Source organism: Paralichthys olivaceus, chromosome 4 (assembly GCF_024713975.1).
Source record: "Paralichthys olivaceus isolate ysfri-2021 chromosome 4, ASM2471397v2, whole genome shotgun sequence".
In the NCBI taxonomy this organism is placed as follows: Eukaryota; Metazoa; Chordata; class Actinopteri; order Pleuronectiformes; family Paralichthyidae; genus Paralichthys; species Paralichthys olivaceus.
This window is the reverse complement of record NC_091096.1, coordinates 26,295,660-26,300,447: the sequence shown is the minus strand read 5'-3', so window position 1 is coordinate 26,300,447 and position 4,788 is coordinate 26,295,660.

The following is a 4,788-nucleotide window of genomic DNA, read 5'->3' as shown; positions in this document are numbered from 1 at the left end:
CAGTCACAGCAAGATGAAAACCAAAGCATGACAGAGAAACTCTGTGATACAGTTGTGATGAAGCAAAGATCAGGGCAAATAGGGTGTAAAAAATGTAATCAATTCCATATCCTAGTCTAAAGATGACTCTGTGGAATTATTCAAAAGCCAGTTCAAATAATATCTGTTTAAACAGGAACTCAGGTGATTTGTGTGTAGCAGGACTGTTTTAATGCTGATTTTTCCTATACCCCATAGACCTTTTGCTTAAAGCATCATGAAATGGTGAATGGTCTGTACTTTTCTAGTCTTGATGCACTTTACCGTACACTTTTTGCCATTCACCCATTCACACACTCATTAATACAGTGCAGGACTTTCTCTTTGAGAAGTGGGGAATGTGGAATGGAGAAGGCTGGGATCAAACCACAGACCTTCTGGTTAGAGGACGACCTACCCCCCTCAGCCACAGCCACTAAATTTGAGTTGTGTTATTCGTACACAGTCATATGTCATATTCAGCTTTTTTGTGGTAGAGGGACATAAAATATTAGATACTAATGAGGCAGTGTTGCTTGCTTGAATCTGCAACACTATTTTTCTACTGAACTCACAATTCTGTCCTTCCATGTTTAGAGCAAATTCATTTATCCCTGTTTAGTTTCAAATCAAGCATAATTAATTTTTCTTTACTGAATGGATACATTACTTTACCTTACATATATTGGCAGAACTGAATGCAAATATTTTTTTTCCTTTCCACAGTGGAATAAAGGTACACAGTTACCAGTAGGAGTTTTCTGTAATGGAGCAATGTTTTGGCTCCTTGTCTTTTTATATTGTGCAGGTGCACGAGAAAAGCTCATTGAGCTGCAGGCCTGAGCGAAACCGTTCAAATGCTGCCGTTGGTTTCACACCAATCTATAGTTAACAGTAGGTGGCAGAAAAGTGCCAACAAACATAAATCCATCAAACAAGACAAGCAAGAAGACAGCCAGGTAATAAATAAGGATATGAGCATTGCCTAATGAAAACATTTTAAAAATCACATTTTTTTTTACAGGAAGGAACATGGATGGTGGAAGTCAGTAAGAATTACTACATAATGACATCATATTCAATGCAGCAGCACATTTATGATCTTGTGGCCGACAATTTTTACTCCAGGTTTAGAAGATTTTACACAACGACGAGCAACGAAGTTAGAGACCAACTTGCTGAATGTCAGCAGCATATTCACATGGAAGGCAGTTTTATTCTTCATAAAAGGTCGACTTCATTGTTGACTGAGCCGCACACTATATGGGTATAGTAATCGAAGTAGCAAGGCCGTTGAACTTCATTACACACACACACACATACACACAGTATTGACGTGAAGTTCTACATTTGTTAATCAGAGGCCACGTTGTTCTAATGAATGTTCTAAAATGAAATCTAATATTATAAAACTAATGATTTAGTGGATTTTAGGTCAACTACTATGATGCTTGAGTTTTATTAAATGAATGTAATAATGTTTTTACTGATTTGCTTGGTAAACATTTTCTTCCCTGCAGTTAGAGCACCATCATAATAGTAGGAGGAGCTGCAGCCCCCTCATCAGCCCCTATTTCCTGCATGTTTGGGAAAAAATTTATATTTTTTATTCAAACTGTAATTTTTAGAAAGACCATGAATGCAGACACAGCCCTCACCCCCATAAATGTTATACTTTCTTTTTAGCTTTTGAGTCAAGTCAAGTAAAATTCATTCATTCCTGTCTTCTGAAATCTATGGAAGGTGGAAGAGTGGCATATTGATTTATTCAAAAGCAACTCTATGGGGGATGTGAACTTAAAATGTATATATCTATTTGCACTGCAATACGAGACCTATTCTCTGGGAGGATACAACATAAATCTCAGGATTTTTTGTTCATTATTAGTGCAATTAGTGTACTACTAATAAGTGCAATTATGAAAAAAACCTTTACAAATACAGAATTGTATTGAACATACTGTATGAAGAAATAAAATAATTATTTCAGGGGTTAGGGGTACAGTGTAAGATGAGCTGTCAGAAATGTTATTTGGAAAAGAGGAAAATAATGGGAGGTTGGTTACTAAGATTTTTAAAATCATCATCTTAACCAGATGAAAATAATTTCATATTGTCAGCAGGTATGAGTTGAACAAAACCTAAAACAATGAGCCAGGCTGCAGAGGGCTAAAGAGCTATTATTTATGATATCTACACTATCAACCATTTGAAATCATACAGGGCTGTTTGTCTTGAGTGATTCAGTGGAGCACCATGCAACAGTTATCGCCAGAATCATTTTTCTGCCCTTAGAGAAGCTAATTTCACTTGTCTAACATTGTGCTGGAAGCTGTATTCTAACCCTTCTGAGTAAGTACAATATTCAATATGTGGTTTCAATTGATTTTTTTTATTAACCAGGAAAACCAACAGATTGCTGCATTTGTAACAGAAGGGAAGAAGGCAGCTGATCAAACAGGATCAACAAGCTCACAATCTGAAATCTTACAAATTATCTTTGAATACTGTGTACAACATAGAAGATCATGCTCCTGTAGCTTTCACCCAGAGTGATTGCATGGCTATCTTCTTTTATCAATAAAGATCCTGCCATCCCGGCAGAAAAGGGTTGTGGTTGGGAGGGCACAAAATGAACAAAATATAAATGATGAAGTCAAAACACAAGCCAGGCCCTAGTCCTTCCCCTTTATTTATTGTACAAATATATCTGGGAGACAGAGACAGAGCTTGTCTGATGCTGGGGCTCCGCTGACCTGTAGCCACAGCACTCTTGCAAAACAAAATCGTGCCAGAGAAAAAACAGCAGATAGGCCATATTTCTTGGCCCTAGTGACAGAGGGCCCGACTCAGTACCCCTCCCCCAGCCAGCCCGGCTCGTTCTCTGGTCTGTGCTCCCTAATAGTTGGATGAGCAGATATAGGCTAATCGAGGACCTTGCCGTGACTCTGGGAGGTCAGGGGTGAAACAGATTGATAGATAGAACCTATCTCCCTGTAAGCACCTTCTGCTGAGCAAACAGTCTAATGACTCAGATGTGCTGTGCAAGTTTTTCTGCTTTGGAAGGGACCGGCCATGAGTTCACTGAGCTTGATATACTTAAAATTAAGTTGCTGTAAATGTTCTGCAACTACTATCATTTTACTGCCAAAACATATCATGAAAAGTTCTAAACTGGAAAAAGTGGAGCCTTGAATGAAGATTATTATTTTTTTAATTTGCACTTAACTTTTTCCTTACATGTGACTACCTGCTTAGAGATTCAAATCTGCATTTTAAATTGATTTATATTGTCATTATCAAAAGTTATATATCCTTCTATACCCACCTTTATATATTTGCATATATATATACATTATATTTTTCACTTGAGTTAGTGTGCACTCAGTTGGTGTTTCAAGTGTTAGTCTTATTTTGTCCACACAATTCTGTGTATGATTTCAGCAGCAGCAGCAGCACTTTATATCCTCCACAGATATCATACAGTTCAGTTAACACCTGAAACAGTTTCAGATGTGCATATCAAGGCTGACAGGCACTTTATCACCATATTGCATTTACATTTAATGAGCTCAGATACATCATACATTATCATTGTGATCACCACTAAAGTGGGCCTGTAAATAGATATAAATTTATATATATGGCAAATTTGTCATTTACATCTCTGTACTATTTCTTGAGAAATTCATAAAAATGAAAATTTGAAAGTTAGAAATCCTGGATCCGCCCCCTCGATGGAACCTGCTCCAAAGGTTGATGGGTTCCTTCCTGGCTCATACCCCACCCTTCCACCAGGTTTAAAAAAAAAAACAATCCTGATGAACAGGTTTGTCGGAGGTAATATAACATCTCAATGAAGGGGGATTTTTGCAGGACTGTTGTATTAGACTGCATTATTTTTTCAGGGGTTCCTCATAAACGGTTTACAATCATCTGTAAAATCTCTAATGATTTGTTTTCCCCAGGTCACCAATGGGGTGCTACATTTTCAATTTTACATAAATCACTCCGATTTGTGTTTTATTGTCTTTTTGCTTTTCCTGACAGGACATTTGCGACTTGACTAATTGTCTTCAGACCTCAGTCCAAAAGACTTCCCCATCATCAAGGTTGGTGGTTCGATCCCAGTCTTCCATAGATGCAATGTATGAATGTGTGTGAATGGGTAAATGGCAACAAACTGTACTGTAAAGCGTTTTGAATGGTCGTCAAGACTAAATACAGATCATTTTACTGTCAGTTTCTTCCAAACTCTACAGATTCACTGTCAAGCAGACAAGAGAATATGTGAGAATATCATTTAGAGCAAACATCTCTTACGTAGAGATGGACGTAGATGAATGAGCACACAGTAACTCTCGAGTGGACGTCAGGGTGCTGTCTATCAACTGTCAGCTCTTCAATCCAACCCCTAACATTAATAAATTAACAAAACATATTTATATTCTGCTGTTGTAACTTCATCATCCCACTGGTAATTCCACATAATCAAACTATATGCATCATGTCGGTACGAGAGTTTGTCGAGCAATTTCTTTTCCACAATCTGCTCTTGGAATAACAACAAGGGTAAACCCCTGAGTGAGGAAAGACATAGACATGATTTTGACTTGACACAAAAGATGTGATTATATTGGTATTTCATTGTGAAATTGATTGGGAAAGATATATGTGTGCAGTAACGTTTTGTCTTTTACCAAGAAGTTAATTGGTAAACTGAATTTTAAGAACGCTAGAGGACTGTTAGAGGACTCTGCCTCCTCAAGG